At 35.8% G+C, this 21,106-nt stretch overlaps 2 long non-coding RNA genes across 3 annotated transcripts; both read right to left on the minus strand.

The window, feature by feature from the left end:
• Positions 1-9,538: 9,538 nt before the first annotated feature.
• LOC122001412 lies at positions 9,539-13,179 on the minus strand. Its single transcript, XR_006117353.1, has 2 exons — positions 10,448-13,179; positions 9,539-9,865 (listed from the first exon to the last, which is right to left on the minus strand). It is a non-coding gene; the product is annotated as an uncharacterized LOC122001412 (long non-coding RNA).
• A 655-nt stretch (positions 13,180-13,834) lies between these two features.
• LOC122001413 lies at positions 13,835-20,871 on the minus strand. 2 transcript variants are annotated; one of them, XR_006117355.1, is made up of 4 exons: positions 20,376-20,871; positions 19,573-20,264; positions 19,440-19,484; positions 13,835-13,868 (listed from the first exon to the last, which is right to left on the minus strand). It is a non-coding gene; the product is annotated as an uncharacterized LOC122001413 (long non-coding RNA). The 2 variants fall into 2 exon arrangements; XR_006117354.1 differs by lacking the exon at positions 13,835-13,868 and having other exon boundaries at positions 17,491-19,484.
• Between the last annotated feature and the right edge of the window lie 235 nt (positions 20,872-21,106).

Here is a 21,106-nt window from a genome sequence, read left to right on the forward strand (position 1 = left end):
CTTGTACTATACGTAGATGATATTTTGTTAATTGGCAACAATATCAAGGTATTATCGGACGTAAGGGTATGGTTGTCCAAACAATTTGATATGAAAGACTTAGGAGATTGTGCACACATTCTTGGAATCAAAGTTATAAGGGATCGCAAGAAAAGAATGTTGTGTCTGTCCCAAGCTTCATATATAGATACAATCCTTGCTCGTTTTAGCATGCAGAATTTCAAGAAAGGTTTCTTACCTTTTAGGCATGGAATAGCTCTATCTAAAGAGATGTCTCCGAAGACATCAAAGGAGATAGAGGACATAAAAGGAATTCCTTATGCTTCGGCTGTAGGAAGCCTTATGTATGCAATGTTGTGTACGAGACCTGATATCTGTTTTGCCGTGGGCATGGTTAGCAGATATCAAAGTAATCCTGGACAAGGACATTGGACTGCGGTAAAGCATATATTAAAGTACCTAAGAAGGACTAGAGATTATATGCTAGTTTACCAAGCAGACGATTTGCTCCCTGTGGGTTACACGGATTTAGATTTCCAATCGGATAGGGACAACAGTAAGTCTACATCAGACTATGTGTTTACTTTAGAAGGTGGAGCCATTGCATGGAGGAGTGTTAAGCAGAAATGTATTTCGGACTCAACCATGGAAGCTGAGTATGTGGCAGCCTCTGAGGCAGCTAAAGAAGCAGTATGGCTCAGGAACTTTCTGATGGACTTAGATGTGATTCCTGGTTTGCCCAAAATCATCACAATTTATTGTGATAATAGCAGTGCAGTTGCAAACTCAAAGGAACCATGAGCCCATAAGGCAAGTAAACATATAGAGCGCAAGTACCACCTGATACGAGATATCGTAAAGCGAGGAGAAGTTGTCATCGCCAAGATTGCATCAGCAGATAACCTGGCAAATCCTTTCACTAAGCCTCTTCCAGCAAAATCTTTCGATCGGCATGTAGAGGGAATGGGAATCAGATGTATGGCAGCAGATATGGCAGCTTAGTCATTAGTATAAGTGGGAGATTGTTAGAGTGTATACTGAAAGCCTAAGCTTGTGTAAACATTTATTTTGAATAAAGAAATCACATTTGGTCAAATTATCTATATTTGTTTGTAGTTGTTCAATTAATTTATATTGTAGATAATATAGTATGTGGTGTCACATACAGAAGATAATGTTATCAGTACCTTATAAATTATAAACAGTAGCTCACGACCAAAATGGAAAGGAACAAACCATTGGAAGGTCGTAGTGTAATTAGGTATTAGTTTATCTTAACTATATAATTACACTAGTACACTTAGAGTGTATTGAGTAGGACCATCAGAGGTCGTTTCTTTTATACTGACTTTATAAAGGAATAAGACCTCAGTTATTATGGAAGTGTGTGCTCTTAATCCTAATATAATAACAAGCACATATATTTGATATTTATTTCTTTAATTTATCAATGGGTGAGATTTAGTTCGATAAATCAATAAGTCCGATAAGTTGGGAAATGATATCACTTATAGTGTGTGTTGTTGATTATAGAAGGAAACTATGTCCTAGTAATCTAGGTTGATAATGTCCCCAAGAGGAGCTCATAAGGATTGTCATGTTAAACCCTGCAAGTGGACTTAGTCCGACATGACGATAAGGTTGAGTGGTACTACTCTTGGACTAAGATATTAATTAAATAAGTTGTCAGTAACTCACTTAATTAGTGGGCATTCGATATCTTAAACACAGGAAGACTAATACACTCATAATAAGAAGGAGCCCAAAAATGTAATTTGGAATTGGTGCGGTAGTTCAATAATAGTTCTCTGGTGGAATGAATTATTATTGATAAAATTAAGTTGTGTGTTCGGGGCGAACACGGGATGCTTAATTTTATCGGCAGACCAAAACCAATTCCTCCTCTCAGTCCCTATCGTAGCCTCTTAGTTATAGAGTACTATACCCACCTATACCCACCTTCATACCCATGGTGTAGGGGCCGGCCAAGCTAGCTTGAGAACCAAGCTAGGGCCGGCCAAGCCTTGGTCCATGGGTGGTCGGCCCTAGCTTGAACCCAAGCTTAGGTGGACGACCCTATTAAATTAGAAAAGAATTTTAATTTTAAATTTTTCTTATGTGGAAGATATAATTTATTGGAGAGATTAAAAATTAAAATATCTCTTTTATAAGTTTCTACAAAAGATTAAGAAAAGAAATTAAATCTCTTTCCTTATTTGTAGATTGAAAGGATATTTTATTTTTCTTCTTTGTAAATTATTCACATGTTGAAAAATTAAAATTATAGAAATTTCTTTTAATCAACCATGAAGGGATTTTAAAAGAATATTAGGAAATTTTATTTAATTTTTCTTAATTAATTCATGTCAAGGAAAGTTAAGGAAATTTTATTGTAATTAAATTTCCTTATTTGCCAAAGCTAAGGATTATAAAAGAGGGGGTTTTAGGTGCCTTCAAGGTGAACAACCTCTATTATTTTTCTCCCTCTTTTCTTCCTTGGTGTGGATGGCTCTTCCCTTTCTCTTCTCTCCATCCTTGTGGCCGAAACTCTCTTCACTCTTGGAGATCAAGTGGTGGCCGGATCCTAGCTTGGAGAAGAAGGAGAGAAAGCTTGCATCCCTTGGAGCTTGGTTGGTGGAAAAAGATCTTCATCCTTTGAAAGTCTTGCTTGGCCGAAACTTAAAGGAAGAAGAAGAAGGTGCTAGGTGGTCCTCGTCTCAGAAGATCGTTGTCCACACAACGTCCGAGATTAGAAGAGGAATACGGTAGAAGATCAAGAGGTCATTATCTACTAAGTAAGGTATAACTAATATTGTTTTCCGTATCATGTTAGTTTTATCTCCATATAAAAATACCAAATACAAGAGGCATGTGATTCTAGTATTTCGAATTAGTTTTTGATGTTGTGTTCTTTTATTTTTCTTTTCCTTGTGATTTGATTGTTCCTTTTGGTTGACCTAAAGTTATTTAAGGAAATTAAATATTAGCTTTCCTTAAAAGGCTTTGTCTAGGCGGTGGTGGTTGTTCCCATATCCAAGAAGGCCATGTGTCTCGCCATGCAGTCCTGGAAGCCAATTTTGGAAATTAATATTTAATGGAATTAATAAACTAGGTGATTTGGATCGAACGTGTTAAGTTCCGCAGGAGATCCAAGTCTAAACCTAAAAGAACAAATAAATTAAACTTAGGATCAAACGTGTAAGTTCCGCAGGCGATCCGAGTTTAATTTAAAAGAACACATGGTAGCTAGGAAAAGGTTCAAACCTTTGTACAAAATGTTTGTACAGTGGAACCATTAGGTTTTCCGAGTAGCAACCAACACTTTTTGTGTTCTTCTTGTCCTACAAAGCATGTTAGTGCAATAAACAAGATAATGACATGCAAGACAAGTATTAGCACAATAATACTAAGTAATAATTAGATCCTGTCTCCACTGAGACCAGGATCTAGTCGAGGTCTCAGTTTAGGAATCTGAAATGGACCAAAACTGGATTGACGCCTACTGTCCCTTAACTAAGACATGTCCTCACCGAGTCACTCTCATCTAGTAGCTTACCTTTACTTACCTGCCAAATATCTAGTCCTTCATCCTATTTGGACTTTCTCCAGCCTTGCTTAGTATCTGACTAAGCTGATCTACTAAGACTTGCCTGCAACACTGAGTTAGCACCATAGATATAAAATGGTAAAGATAAAACAATGTCAACATTATTAATAATTAGCTAGTCTAATCAACTGCGTGTTGATCATATATTACCCAGGGTTGCCTTCCCCTAGGGATGCCAAACTTTACTCACTAGGATTTCCATTGTCTGACTTCACTCACCAAGACTTCCACCACCTAGCTTCACTCACTAGGGCCCGACTTCAGGACTTCCACCACCTAGCTTCACTCACTAAGGTCCGGCTTCACTCACCAGGACTTCCACTACCTAGATTCACTCACTAGGGGCAGACTTCACTCACCAGGACTTCCACTACCTAGCTTCACTTGGTAGACTTCTCACTTGCCTATCCTTTGGTTAGGACTTACCCTTGCTAGTCATCTAGTCCTAACTAGACCTTTCTCTTCCAAACATCAAGTCCTGTTTAGATCATCAACCCTTGGTTAAACTGATCAAACTAAGGTACATTATCAAATATCGAAACCCTAGAGGTCGATTCACCAACATCATCTTCCTCAAATTATACATTAATAAATTCTTTTTTACAGCCACCAAGGTAAATTGATAAATATGATTTCCCTATATATATATTACAAGAAGATTTAAATGACTTAGAGAAATAATGGAAAGATATCTATCAACCAGTTGACATGATACTCCGACAGGTATTATCACATAGCTTGGATACATATCAGTGGACTTTAAAATCGAGAACTATTAATGTGTCTTATTTTATCTGTGGTTACTACCCTTTTATAGACAAAAGATGAAGGTGTACCTTATGCTGACATAGAGAGAGAGATAAATAGAGAGAGAGAGAGAGAGAGAGAATTTTACCTTCATATCCTTACCTTGCACACTTTTGAACAACTCTTATAGGTCCGAGCCCCTAGAAGCACTCCTGGCCACCCTGATTGACTTTTTGAGAATAGGGACGCCTGAGAGGGCTTCCGAGCACCCAGACCTATAACGATCGCCCAAGAGTATGTAGGATAAGAGTGTGCAGGTTTATATATATATATATATATAATTTTATAAAACTCAATAACTAATCAAATACGTTTTAAAATATTAAAAAAATTAAATAATGAAAGAAGTTTAAATTGAAAGCTCGATAACATCTGAATAAAATAAACTTAAGTCAAATTTAAACCAAGCTTAAAATCATAAAAAGGAAATCAAGTGAAGTTTAAACAACCATTTTAATGACTTAGTTTATTTTAAACTTAACTTGACCCGATTATCTTATCAAATAAATTATAACACTATAAAATTTGAGTCGTCTTAGTTAGTTTATAGTCATACTTTTATATGATAATTAAATTAGATCATTCTTTAGAAGATTAATATATAATAACTAAGCCTTATCCCATTAGGTGGAGTCAGTTATATGGATCCTTTTACGCTGTTGATTTATATCTCCTACTATATCACCATCTATTCTTAAATAAATTATTTCTTATTTTATTGTTGCTAACCAAGTCTTTTTTAATCTTCCTCTTCCTCATTTGATAAGAGTGTTTGTTATCATTTCACATCACCAAACTGGAGTATTTATTGGTCATCTAAGTACATGCTAATACCATCTTAAACGTATCTCTCGAAGTTTTCCTTAAATAGATACAACTCTGACTTTCTCTCTAATACTCTCATTTCTTATTCTGTCTATTTTCATATGTCCACATATCTACCTTAATATCCTCATCTCAACATATCTCATTTTTTGCTCATGTACTTGAGTTATAATCCAACATTCAGTTCCATATAATATAGCAAATCTAACTACAGTTTTATAGAACTTTCCTTTAAGTTTTAGAGGTACTTACAGTCACATAAAACACCCAACACTCTCCTTCATTTCAACTATCATGCTTGTATTCTATGTAAGACATCTCTCTCAATCCCTCCATTTTTCAAAAATGATTCTAAATATTTAAACCTCTCGGTTCTGGACAACATATCATCTCCTATCTTAACAATTATCTCATTACGTCTAATATTGTTAAACTTAAATTTCATATATATGTCTTTATTCTACTAAGTTTAAAATCTTTTTTTTTAGTATTTCTTGGCAAGATTTCTTGGCAAGATTCTAGTTTAACATTTACTCCTTGATAACTAGTATTTTTATGTATTATTTTAGCTCTCATACATAGTATTTTTTATCCTCTCATCTGCTTAAATCTTGCTTTATATTATAATTCATGAGTTAGGATATATTTGTGAGATTTTTATACTCTTTCCCTAATTTTGGCATTATTTCATGATTTTTTAGGGAATTAAAGAGGATCCATAGACATGAGTTGAGTCAAATCAATTAGACCTAATGCTAGGGTTGAACATGAGCTAATTTGAAGAGCATGGTTCATTTCATTTCAAAAGAGAAGAGCCCAATTATATTCAAGAACCCAATCCTCAAGCCCACTCTTAAAGCCCAATTCCAAAAACTCAATTTCACTTCTCTTATTGGATTCAGATTCCACTCCTCAACCCAAACATGAAAACCATTAAGAATCCATTCCCTTTACTCTTCACACGGTAGACGAACAGAGGCGTCATTGGCTTCTTCTTCTCTTCACTTAGGGTACGCAAACACAACGCCAACTACTTCTCCCCTTCTTTCTTTCTCTTCACCACCAGTCGGTGGCTTTTCCCTTTTCCTTCACTGTCGTCAGCCGGCCAACCCTTTCCACTTTCCTTAGCTTCTTGATTCTAAGTGACGACGATGGCGAGCATCTCTTGGCATGGGCAACAAGCTTCGGTAGTGATTCTGATCATCCACCTCACCATAGAGGTTCTCTAGTGTAACCTCCACATTTAGGAAACCTTTTGAAAGCTCCACCATTTGAGGTTCAGGTGACATAGCAGGAAGAAGCAGCGCCGACAGTCCATCCAACTCTTCCAGTCAACTTCCAATGAGGGGGTTCCTCATTGGAGGATTCGTATCTTCATCGTTGGTGAAGTGTGTAGCAGACGATAGTGTGCTACTGTTCATCGGAGTTAGGGGTTCTTTCTCCGGGCCCTTGTGTGATTGCAAGGGTAGTCCTTGGTATTGAGAGTTGATGTATGGATTGTGGTTTGGTTAACTTAGTTTTATTCATGTTAATGTTTATTCATTGTGTCAATTTGCTTTTGTTGATGTTTGTGAATTTTGGTTGAGTGCTTGTATTGAACTTGATTTTCCATATTTGAATTGCACACTATGCTTAATTAGTTTCATGCACACAACGGATTCAATGAATTGCTTCAACCATTAGTTAAGTTTAATTTGGTACATTTTATTTTGTTTAGTTCTTGCTTTATCTTGTTCTTTCAATTTCTTTAAGTTCTAGTTTTAATTGAATGCAATTAGGATAGATTAGCTTAGGTTTCATTACATGCTTTAGGTTTTGTTCTATGCTTAGTTTCGTTGATGTTTTACTTCATGTTGTCTTTTATTTTCTGCAATTGTAATTTAGGTTAGGTTAGCTTTCCTTTACTTGCATTGTCTTTTATTTACTAGCTTATATTTCATTTAATATTTTTCTATTTTATTCCTTAGTTTAATTGTGTTGATGGTGAAATCATAGCATAGAGTGACAATGTGTTGTGGATTAATTGTTGGCACTTGGTTAGGATTTATTCAAGCATTAGATTAATTTCCTACTTGTTTTGCTTCTCATTTGTTAGGTTTAGAATCAAAACCCAAAACCCCCCATTTCCATATTAAAAACCCCAAAAATATAAATAATATACAATCTTAGATTACTATCCTATCGTTGTATTAGTTGGGAGATGACTCGAATTGACCCTATCTATACTAGCGTAGATAGATTTGGTACTTAATTCTTTTAATATCATATCATGACAATATGATCATATCACTCCTTCACATGTTTCATCTACAAAAATAATATCACGTGCAAACAACATATACCACAGTACTATGCCTTAAATGTGTACAGTGAGTTCATCCATAATTAGTATAAAAAGATAGTGACTTAGAGAACTCTATCTTTATTGTAAATGTTTCAATTAACTCATTACATCCTCATACATATCCTTAATTAATTCAATATATGTTATGCTAACACTTCTCTTTTTCTAGAATTCTTTAAATAATTTCTCTTGGGACTCTCCACATAAGCTTTTTCTAAGTCAATGAATATCATATGTAGATCTTATTTTTGCTCTCGATATTTTTCAATTAGTTATCTAAGAAGATATATAGCCTCTATTATTGATCTTTCAGACATAAACTCAAATTAATTTTCGGTCACCATGGTCTCCTTCCTTAATATCTTTTCTATTACTTTTTCCTAAAGTTTCAGTGTATGACTCCTTAGTTTAATAACCCTATAGTTTACATAATTTTGTATGTCTCCCTTATTTTTCTATAAGGAAACTAAAGTACTTACCCTCCATTAATCAGATATTATTTTTATTTCCAATATCATGCTAAATAATTTTGTAAGCCTTTTAATATCTTATTTCCCTAGACACTTCCATACCACTATCGGAATATCATCTGGTCCAATAACTTTCCATTGTGCATCTCAATTAAAGCTTGTTCTACTTTTAAAGTTTGAATTCTACAATAAAAATTTAAATTTCTATACTCATTTGAGCTACTTAAATTACCTAAGTTAAGTTGGTCACCTAAATCTTTATTAAAAAGTTGATGAAAATATCTCTTCCACCGCTCTTTTATTTCTCCATCTTTTACTAGTACCCTATTACATTCATCTTTAATATATTTTATTTGAATAAGATTTCTTGTCTTCCTTTCTCTCACTTTACCTATTCTATAAATATCTCTTTCTCATTTTTTTGTATCGAATATTTGATATAATCATTCAAAAATTTTATTCTTTGCTTCATGTAATATTTTCTTAGTCTCCTTCTTGCTTATTGTATATATTTTTTAAAGTTTTTCCTCATTCTTATAAATATATAATTCCTTATAAGTTGTTTATTTTTCCTTCACTTTCTCTTGTACTTTCTCATTCCACCACCAAGATTCCTTAGTGGTGTATATCCCTTTGACTCACCGAGTATACTCTTAGCTGCTATTTTCAACTTTAATACTATCTTATCCCATGTCGTAATAGAGTCACTGTATATTTCTCCTAATGCTTGTACTTCTACCTTCTCCTTAAATATATTTTACTTCACATCTTTTAACTTTCACACACTTAATTCTAGAAGTTGTATATATTTTCTTTCTATTGATACTATACTTGAGGTGTATATCCAATACTGCTAACCTATGTTGTGTAGTTAAGCTTTCTCTAGAAATGACTTTGCAACCTTTACAAATATTTTTATTCTTCTTCCTAACTATAAGAAAGTCAATTTGCAATTTATTATTCCTACTCACTACAACAAAACTACTAAAAGATAATGGTTAAAAACCATTGTCAAGGACCCAAAAAACTTATTGTAAATTAACGCGTTGAGAAAGATAGGAGTGCTCAAAGACAATGATTAAACACCATTATCTCTTCACCTAAAACACAATGGTGAAAAAAATCATTATGTTTCTTGTTTAACCGTTGTGTTTTGAGTAAAAAGATAATGCTTACTTCCTTAAAATGATAATGATTTTTAACCAGTGTGTTTTAAGTAAAATGATAATGGTTTTTAACCATTATCATTGAGCATCCCTATCTTTCTCAATGTGTCAATTTACCATACTTTTTTATCTTTAAAAATGATTTTTAACACATTTTTTTAAGTACAAAGACAACGGATTGTAATTGCTTTCTTTAAACACCCTATCTTTCTTAACACATCAATTTATCATGGGTTTTTGTGTCTTAAATAATGGTTTTAACTGTCTGTATTGAAATATTATCATTTTAACCGTTTAACCATTGGTATTTCTCAGTACATACTAGAGAACAATAAATTATTATCTACAAACATGTCTATAAACATATATCATCCCATTTAAAATGATCACTTCTTACAAACATATATACAAACTTATAGCAAAACATATATACAATACTTCTTACAAACATATATATACAATATTTGATGTTTCTTAAGTCTAGTAGATTCAACCTCTCTTGAAGTTAGTAATGGAACTTTCTCAGTTTCAGAGTTCTCCAAAGGATGTCTAGTTGGAAGCTTTGCCTCTTATGCTCCATCAAAGTTTTGACATGGTGGCAGTGCAAGCTATGAAAAACATAGATATACAAGACTAATGCACCAACCTGTCAATTTGCAAATAAAAGCTTATAAGGTCTCTGTGAATATAGAGTTTCTTGGTGCCAAAATATAATACATATCTTGGAGTGTCCAGAGTATAAACCAAAGAAATCTAATCTTAAAAAAAAATAGAAAGGAGATGGAAGCTTTATTTTTATAAATAAATATACTTCGCCCAACTCAGGCTCAAAGAAGAATTAAATAACTTTCAAATTCTTCACCATTAAGTATGAATTCTTCTATATATAAACATAGCATAAAACATCTTTTCAATTATTGAAATTCAATTGACCAATGTTATAGAAATAGATTAATTTTAACTTCATTCTAGTTTCACAAATTAATGGACCAATTATCTACATGACACACATGACATTAAATATATCCAAGTTTCAAGTAGTAAACCTAAATCCTGCTCTCTTTATAAAAGTTCCCTGAATAAATGGCAATAATTAATGGCTTGTTGTTGTTGATGTTGTAGTCAAAGAAAATAGGTACATGGATAACTTTAAATTGTGATTAAAAGTTCCCTAAATAAATGAAATGAATGTTGCTTGAATTAAAGCTTAAAGTGGAACACTACTTACCCACTGGCCAAATGATATGTATGCATTTCCATCTTGGCTACATTTGATAAAATCACCAAATGGATTTGATTTGTCCCGACATAAAGCTGCAATCAAAACAAGAGGTATATTTCCTATGTTTCTTGTACACAACTACACAAGATCATAGAAGATAATAGAAAAATAAAATTAAAAAGAACTCATGATAGCAATTCGATGCAGCTCACAAAGACTACTATTCTTTGTAGAATTTAGGCATTTTTTCTATATTGCATATAGAAAAAAGTTAATTTTGTAAAACAACTAGGCAAACTCATCACTTTAAGGTGGGAAGAAAGTACAAGTCTCTCATCACTTTAAGGTGGGAAGAAAATACAAGTTCTTTTGAATTTCATTGATGAAATGGATTTAAATCTTTTTATTTAGAAAAACAATGAGTTCTAACTTTTAATTTGGATATTACAATAGAAGTGTAAGCACAAGTAGCAACAACAATTTATCTAAACAGATTGCACATTAACAAAGTCTAAATAAGAGATGGCAAAATAGATAATTAACATGTCACAAGATGTTTAATTAGGTAGGAAAGATAAAAATTAGGGAGTAAAGCACATAAATACAAAATCAGAAACATGATTCAGTTAAAATAAAAATAAACTTAAGTATGATGAGCTAGAAGTTGAGCATACATATCCACTAAGTCCTAAAAAATGAAACAATTGTACCCTAACAGAAAATGATGATTAAAATTGGACATCTTACAAATTCCAATGTAAATGATGGTGAACTTGAAGTAAATCATAGAAGATTAATTGAGACCATTTATAATCAAATGAACAAATTGAGAGTCATCAAAGTTTGTGTTACATAAAATTTTCTAGAATTAAAGAAGAGTGGCGCATCTACAATCCAATAAACTGATGTATCATTGTCATGAAATAGTAAGTAGCACATATAAAGATGATATTTGTTGAAGACTAACAAAATCCTCCATTAAACAAGAAGTTTTCACTGTCAAATTGTCATTTTTAATTTTCTAAATGTCGACATTCAGTTACAACACACAACAAGTACATTCAACGATGCTACAGTAAAACAATAACTAGTAGTTATTTCAATAATACCACAATATAAGTTATTGAACTACAATAAGGAAGGATCACAAAGCACATTTATAAAGATCCATAAGAAAAAAATAACAAATGAATAATGGGAGAACCATCAATGAGTCTTACCACTCTAATAGTTTTTGCCAAGTGTTGTAATAATTGATGGAACTAAAAGATATGAGAGGTATAAAAACTAGTTAATACACTTTTCCTTTAAGATAAAAGCAATATTATATGCATACGAGTTATAATAAACCAAAAGAAATAATAAAAATACCAAAGAGTGGTGATAGAAGTATGTTACCAGACTGCAATAGTATAACATCCCTCATATGCTCATTAAAGATCTTCCTAGTAGACCATTTTCTCACATGCTTTTGGATTATAGTGGTTGATCTTTGTCTCTTTATCAACACTTCAAAATTATGTATTTCTCTTTTACCTCTAATAATTGTTGATCAAAATTTTAATAGAAAAATTAAAATTGTTAGAACTCTTATTGACACTACTTTTGATTTGATTGCTTCATGCAAGTAAGCAAGCCTGAAAGGAGTAAGCTAGGCAACTCAAACTGTAGTATAGAAGACTGAAAAGAAGAAGAATTGTTGAGGATTGAGCTTATGCCTTTGTTGTGCCAAGGATGACCTTCATGCGCTTCTCCCAACTAAGGATGCCTCTTTGATGCATAGCTCCATGTAGCCGCTACTCTAAGTTTCCATTGTTGACATACTCAGACACAAGCATCCAGTTAACATCAGTCGATCTATGTAATCATCTCAATGGAAGTAACTAAATGAACAACTCAAACTTTTCACCTGTGAATTCCTTCTATGCAATACCCCAAAAGCCTAACTAGATTCTTATGCCGAACATGACCAATGGCTTCCACCTCTACTCTGAATTCCTTCTCTGCTTGTCCTCTACATAATTCAATGAGTGAGCATTAGTACATTATTTTGAGGTAACAAGAACCTGAATGAAAGGGAGCAATGAACTTAGCTTCTTTACTGCAACCTCAATACCATTTATCAAACGCCCACAATAGACAACTCCATATCCACCTTCCCTGAGGACATTGTCATTTGAGAAACGACTTGTTGTGAGCTCAAGATCCCTTAAGGAAAACCAATGGTCCCAACCGAGATGCGAGGACTTGGGTAGTCCAACTAAAGGAAATACAAGTGGAAATGCTGAATATGCTTTCCTAGTAGATATAGAGCTACCTTCATCACCAAAACAACCACTCCCAGCTCTATCATTGTGGCGAGCTGAGCAGCACGGGCCAATGTTTTTAGCATTACATGAATTTCTATTGGTCAGTTGTGCTGCAATTGTCTTCACTGATTCCTTGTCACTAAATTTGTCATGGCTGGGACAAGAGGCCCTTCATTTTCCTATAGAATTTGATCCGAGAATTGATTGCCAACTATGTCCCAAGGGATTTTCTTCGTCACAGATGGGATTTGTGATACTGCCATGTTTTTATTAGTCTTCTTTGTCTTCCTCTTGGATGTGATCCTGGATGTTGGGTTTTTCGGGCCGCAAAAACCGCTTTTTGCGTTGCGGAAACCCCGAAACCCCACCACCGGATCCGTGCGAAGAAATAAATTTCAAAAAACTTTACATGTACGAGTTTCTAACCTAGATCTAAACTAGATCTACAAAGGAGAAGAGCTTTACCCTTGATGCGATATCCTTCGCTTAATCCCGCTCGTCCAAGGTTCGCCGGATCTCGAGAGTATCAAAGTAGATACTCCTCTATGTGTATCCACACAAGTAAGAGATGAAGAAATCAAACAAAAAGGTGTGCTAGCACCTTTGAATGGTTCGGCCAAGGTGGAGGAGAGGGAGAGAAGTGTTACGCCCCAGAGGAGTCCCTGTCCGAAGAAATTTCGGCAGCACCTCCCCTGTACGGCGGACAATCTGAAACTTCTACATAACTCATATACCTCAGCCACAGACGGCTGGAATAATAACAGTAAATAAAAACCAATCACCACGCAGTTTATATAAGTATTCAGCCTCTGGCTGTCACAACCACGCAGTTAATAAAATAAACAACATAGTAACACTCTGACTCGAAATCAACTCTACTCAACTACACTCGTAAAGCCCAAATTCGATTTTTCTTACCTCTTCTGCCGTCCAGGCAGGCATGTAGTAGTATAAAATCGAAAACAAATCTATCAACGGGACAAATTATATAATATCTAAGTATTCAACATCCAAATCCAAATATAGTCAAGTGAGAATCAAAAACAATACAAACGATAGCAAATAGCTGGAGGTCTGCAGGGGACTAGCAACTGGAACTCCCTCCTGACAGCATCAACCTGAAAATAACAACAATGGAGGCGGGGTAAGTCCAACACTCAGCAGGTACAATTGATATGCAAAGTAAAGAAATAACACCTAGCACTAATCATGCGTGTCTCGATAAAGATAAAGGTAATTACAAACCGAAGAAAGCGAAGAGAATCAGACTAACCAGGACCGGTAAAAGGACAAACGATCGAAGGTATAGAAGACTGTATGCGTATCGATCAAGGTATCCAAGCAATGCGCATATAAGTGCAACAAACACAAACACAACAATAAATGCATCGTGGTCACCCCTGACGTCAGTCAGCCAACTCACAACATAAGTGGGACCAAGTGGGTAGGAACTACTCCTGATGAGTGATCGAGTGGACGGGATCTTGTCGGAGTACACGTATACTCCTACCCCAAATCATAAATGGGGGAGCGCAATCGTCTCGTACACTATGACGGGAGGAATCTCTAACGTGCTGCACGCTACCCATGAGCGGATCAACGGAGCACCGGAAGAATGTTACCGCGTGTCCCGCACCCATGCCACAACGGAGCACCGATGATGAAGCGCAAAGTGCTCACAATAAAGGAGCAATCGATCACTCAAATAAGCAATGCGAATGGTGCGTGTCACTAAACATGGTAATATACTAAACGATCTTGGATATATCATAATGTGCAAGCGAATGAATCATATCAGGTATCGATCCTATAAGGTATCGAACCTAGGTCGACATGGTAAAATATGGTTATATCACTACCCGGCGGCGTGTGGAATCGGTGCATATCCATACAAGATGTAAACAAACAATCAATCAACAGGTAGCGTGTATTGGGCGGTGATTAACCGAAACAAGTAAGAAACACAATTAATGCATCTTGTTAATTTAATTACTAAGCGTATCAAAGACAATAAGTCAAAAGTACCGCCTCAATCGAAATGTCAATCGACTCCGAGATACTCGTCTCGCGTCAAAGTCCTGTGAAATCAATGTGTATATTTTTATTTAGCTACGATTCTTATAAATAGCTAAATGAACTCTCTAACCCTAAATTAGGACAACCCTAATCAATATACACAACCTCAATCTACTCATAATCATCCATTCTAAACAATCAAATCAGAACTATATTCTATAGCATGTATAAAATGCTCTACACCTTACCTCAAATTAAGCGGATCAAGAAGAAGGAAGTGGTGATCGACAACAAAACTTTCCACGAAACAACCTACTGTTGATCTGGAACCAAGCAAATCCACGAACACAAACTCCCTGCTGAAATCCCTCCCACGGATCGGATCAAGTCGAGATCAATAATAAGGAATCACAAATCAAACAACAACCCATCTTACAACCTAATCTTACCTCAGATGTGCCAATCTGTTGACAGGGGTGTGATGGCCGGAATCAAGCAGGGACAGCAACAACTATTAATGCTGTGATAGCCGGAACCAACTAGGTGCCTTCCAACAATCGAATCCAAAAATCACACTACGAATGCATCAACTACCCAATCAAATACAAGTGCACAACTAAAATTGCAACCTGATCCTTACCTTCATCCAGTAACTCACTGGAATAGAGAACGGAGGATTTAGGGCTCCGGTGTTGTTTCCAGCAAGGGGCTACTGAGGCAGTAAACTAGAGCAGAGGGCAAGGGCGGCATACGGATCCCAAATGGTGGCCACGGCAGAACCCAGAAGAAAAGGAGAAGATAGCCGGCGGTAGGGTTCCTGTGCTCGGCGCTGCCTCGGAAGGGAGAGGGAAGGCCAACGTGAGGGTTGAGAAGCGACACCCGGCGATGCTAAGTCACAGGCGACGGCGGCCGGCGCTGGGAAATCGGTGCCGGCAGTGGCGTCGGCGGTGCGGCTCGACGCTAGGGCTCGGCACAGAGGAAGAAGTCGGCGTCGCTGGAGCCGGGGCAGAGGTGACGGTGTGGAGAAGGGCAGCGTCGCTAGAGATGAGGGAAGAAGGAAACCGCCGTGTGTGCTGTTAGGGCACGGCGTCGGGCGGGGGAAGAAGTGCGGCTCGGGTGCGCGAGGGAGAGGGAAAAAAGAACGGCGAAAAACAAGAAAAAGAAAAAGGAAAAAGGGAAAAGAAATTAAAATTTTTCCTCATTAAAACAGGGTACCTAAACAGGCTTTTCCGGGCCCCGTTTTTATCCCCGTGAACTTATCCGTACGAGCTCCGAAAAATTCCCGAAAAATTTCCAAAAATTCCGGAAAATTCTCTTATTAATATTCGCCTATTTTCTGGTATTTTACAAGAAGAGAGAGCTTGAGGAAGAAGAAGGAGGTTTAAACACAAAATGAAACTTACCCTTGAATTCATGTGGCCGGCCACATTAAGAGGGAGTTTTATCTCCATGGGATACCAAGAGTCACAACTCTTGGTAACTCCCATGAGGTGGCATCCCACTTAAGTAACCATGATGATATGGAGCATCACTATTAGCCCACTTAATGTCAACTCACCAATGAGGTGGCAAATGGTCAAGTCAAACTTGACCCTTCATCTTCCTCTCAAGTCAAGTCAAACTTGACCACTTCTCTCCCATGGTTGATCTAATCTAACCATTGGTTCAAGTCAATTTTAATTTAATGAATCTCTATTCATTGAATTAAATTGATTCAATGAGTCTAAGTCCAAATTAGACTCATCTAGCACATGAACCAAATTGAGACCAACTCAATTAGCCTAATTTGGATTACTCTTAATCCAATTTGGTTCATCACATGAACCTAATCCTTTAGGTTCATTAAATGAACCTAATCTCCATCTAATTGCCCTTTGTGTGTGACCCTATAGGTTCTTATAACATTGGAAATGCTCCTAAACCCATTTAGAAATATAAGTAATGAGCGGTATCTAGCAACACATCATTACTACCCAAGTTACAAGAATGTTGAGATCCAACATCACATTGTGACTACTAATTGTGACTCTTCACAATATATGGCATTGTCCTTCTATCCTAGACATCTAGATTGATCAATATGAGGCATAGACTGTGTCATCATCTAATCAATCTAAATCTTGAACTCCAAGTAGACTCGCTCAATCAAATGAGCTCAATATCTCATATTGACTCATTTGGGCATGGTCATGCACTTAGTGGTCTCACTCTATCAAGAATATCGATGTCACTCCCGTCATATAGGAGGGATAGATCCCATCTACATCACTCACATCCCTCCACATAATTTGTTACATACCCAGTAATCGCCTTTATAGTCCACCCAGTTAAAGGTGACGTTTGACGAAGCCAAAGTACGTAACTCCTTATGTAGGAAACCATGGTGACTTCAGGTCAAGGACTAGTAGTCATACTAATAGCCACATGAGAAAGTATATGACACTCATATAACGATCCATGATACTTTCTCATGGCGGGTCATTCAGTATACATTCTCCAATGCATACTCATGTGTCAACTTAATATCTCTATATCCATGACTTGTGAGATCAAGTCATCGAGTTGACCTACATGCTAGTCTCGTCGCATTAACATTGTCCCTAAATGTTAATACTCGACTAGGAATGATTAAGAGTAATGTTCCCTATATCATCTCACTATCGATTCAACCAATCGATTGATATAAGTAAGAATCTTCTACTCAAGGACGCTATTATACTTAGTTATTTGACACCAATACAAGTAAGTATAATAACCAAAACAAATGTCTTTATATATATAAGAAATATAATACAATGAGTCCATACAACAATCATCAAATGATTGGTTCTAGGACTCTAACTAACATCTTTGTCTTCCTCTTGGATGTGATCCATATAGATAAAATGACCAGAATAAACACAATTAGAACACCCAGGCAGATGCCAACCACAACCCAAAGTCTCAGACCAAGACGAGTATCTTTTCTGATAAGTCAGTATTTAACGAACTATCAGATGACATCCTTTTTTTTAACAATTCAACTAGAGAAGAATTAGTTATAGCTAGAACACTAGTTTGTATCAGATTGTTTGAAATGCTTTTGATGTGCAATCTTTAAAGGGAATGGGTCAATTTTTCTCCATCAAAACTAAGAAGACAGGACTTTTGCAATACAAAGAACTAATTTACTCTTTTAAAGTCAAAGAGGAGAATTAAGCAACATCAATTCACTGAAGATTCAAATATTGCTTTAGTTATAAAGAGTAGCAATTTAAGCAATCTCGCGAAGGAGATAATAAAATAAAACATAAAACAAAAAATTACCACTTGTCGTGGCTTGACCTTTTGGTCTTCCAACAAACTGGCAAAAGGCTACTTTAAGTCAAAGAGATTTGACCACCGCCTAAAACAAGCCAACGGAAGTTAAAGGAGTAGAAGGACAAAAATAGCTCCTTTCAATGTTTGATAGATTTGGTAGAGGATGAAGGATAGTTTTATGAAGTAAAACTGGAAATAATCCTTCCTTGTAAAAGAGGTGGTAGAGAATACCACAACAAAATAATCTTACTGATTTGTGAAACATTTGAGTCCTTGTTAAAGAGCCAAAATAAATTTATTGATTTGTGAAACTAAAGATAGTAGTTGCACAATGGTATCTGTAACTGCCAAAAGAAAATTTGAAATTTACTATTCAGAACTTAAGCAAGCAATGCAGCCTTAATAGAGAGGAAAAAGAGGATACGAAATTGGAATAGCTTAGCCTAGGTTCAAGAGTGCTTCTCTAGAGAATCTTAGGGTCAAAGCGCATTTTGTTGGTTTTTAACGGTCAAAGCACCTTGAGAGGTAATTAAAGGGGACCGGATCCTCTGATCCCCTTGTCCTGGTCCACTCTTGGATCGGGGCAAGAGGATTGGTGGGAGGCAATGGCCTCCATCTGTTAACAGGTGGGGGTCCATTGTCCTCCACCAATGTAAAGGTTGGATCATGAATTGATTCAGCCTTTGCGGATCAGAGGATCCGCCCCCTAATTAAAGTGTTCGATAAAATTCATGTCCTTGGAGCTTTTATTCAAAACAATGCACTTCCAAAATTAATTTATAAATACGGTAATACTGCCATCTAAAGTTTCTTTTCAAAATCAGTTAATTTTTTTTTTCAAATTCTTCAATGTTTGTTTTCAATGGGCGCTCTATATTTTTTAATTACCTAAAAAGTGCTTCCGTCCATTATTGCCATTTGTTGATGGTGCTAAACTTGCAAGGACCAAGTGTTAATAGAAACATTATGAAGTAATTAAAATGTCTAACAAAAAGTGATAAATAAAATGGAAATCTCTTATAACTAGATATTAGCAGAAGAATCGCCTAACTTAAGCTTAGCTAGAGATGACCATGTAGATATCTAAATTCCATTAGGTTAACTGCTAGAGAAGACTTGCTAAAGAGGCTAAATATTGCCTCAAATGTGTCCAAGAGAATGATAAAAGGGCATGTCCCTGTATCTGCAAGTTACTTTGGATTAAATATGTCCCATTATTAATATTCCTCTACTAAGACATGAAAAGTCATAATAGAGTATTGCCATAATAATTGATCCGACAACTATCAAATTTTGTAAATCAAGAAATAGGTATAACATTTGAAGCTGTGAAACACACCCGAGCTGTAAAGATCATCTGATAAGAAGATTACCAGCATATAAGTCAGTTGCTTGTTCTCCACCTCAAGTAACTTTTCCTATATAATAGATAAAACTCTTTAGGAGCAAAAAAAAATAAAAAATAAAAACAATAAATTGCAACACAAAGGATTTTTATATGCTGACATTCTTTTTGTGCATCTTCTAAATCTCCATCCAGTAGGGGGAACAAAATTGATGACTAAGGATTCAACAACAACACAGATTATCACAGTTACACTAACAATAAAAAATTTATCAAACAAATTTCTCACTCGCTTCTCCCTTACACTTGTAAGACCAATCTAAAGGACTTCTTCGATTGGAATTAATTCTTCTGGGTAAAGGGAGTTCAGATCCTCACCCTTAAGATGCCTAATAATTCCACAAAACAAAGTCATCATAATACAACAAAACTTCACCAAATTAGTGATGCAGTGAATAATATAAATCAAACAATAAATTAGCACAATAAACTTTAGTTCAATCTGCATGTTGTTGTTCTCTTTCTTTACTCGTTCAATTTCAACACTCAAACTTTGTAAAAGAGTCTTTTGAAAATAAAGGAAAATAAGGTTTTATAAGAATGAGATGACAAAAAGAAAAAAAAAATCAAAGAATTAGAATCTCCATGATTTGCTTTAAAAATCAGAAAAAAAAAAAAAAAATCTTAGCCTTATCATTTCCATTTATGGATAAAAAGGAGCCTTTTGAAACAAACGAAAAGAAACAAAGCAATATCTTTTTCTTTCTTTATTTTGTGGCAATGTTACCAATGCTTTGCATCCCAGATATTTTTGTCGAAGTTCATCTGGTACCTCTCCAAAACCTTCGGCAAGCTGATACAGTTCCATTCACAAGCGTCATTCAGAGTCTCAAAATTCACTTACCACACAAAAAATGAGCAAAAAAAGTTTCTTTAAAAATAAACATATCGTGTGCAAACTCACATTGTGGAGGGGTTGCAGTACTCAGACATCTTGCCAGAGCTTGAGAATATGATGATGGAGACCTGCTCTTCATAGAGGATGTTGATCTCTCTCATCTACTTAATTATCCCATTGCGGCACTTAGAGAAGGTGACCTTCCAGTTGGTGGAATTCTTGATCTGCTTGATCTCGATCTTTCCATGCCCTATTTCCTCCACCACTAGCACCGTCGCCATCGCTTGGCTTCAACTCATAGAGGAATAAAAGAAGAGGAGACTAAAGATCGATGAGGGAGGGAGGATCGAGAAAAGGAGAAGGGCTTTCAATACTTAGCTTGAAGGGGAGGAAACTTTCGGTGAAGTACCAAAACTACTCACCACTGACTTTATAAACCCTAGCATTCAATCTCGAAAGACAAAGAGGAAGAACTCTTAATGGGAGAAGAGAGCAAGGAGATGAGTCATAGGAAGAAGGAGAGGGCTCTAAAATTAGGATTCATGGAAGGGAGATGGAGAAAAGTGTTGGATATAAATTGTGGCAAAAGGTGAAACGCTCGCCCCCAGCGCCCCTGCCGTACCCGACCCAAGGCCATCACGAGGGAGATGGAGAAAAGTATTAGATATAAATGAATGGAAAAGAGATGGAAGAGGAAAGAAGTTCCATTTGTGCTTCAGATAGTTCTTGAAGTCCTTCTAGTTGGGAGGCAGTTTCTCAATGATAGTAGTCATCTAAAAGGTTCACTCAAAATCATC

Source organism: Zingiber officinale, chromosome 7A (genome assembly GCF_018446385.1).
Source record: "Zingiber officinale cultivar Zhangliang chromosome 7A, Zo_v1.1, whole genome shotgun sequence".
In the NCBI taxonomy this organism is placed as follows: domain Eukaryota; kingdom Viridiplantae; phylum Streptophyta; class Magnoliopsida; order Zingiberales; family Zingiberaceae; genus Zingiber; species Zingiber officinale.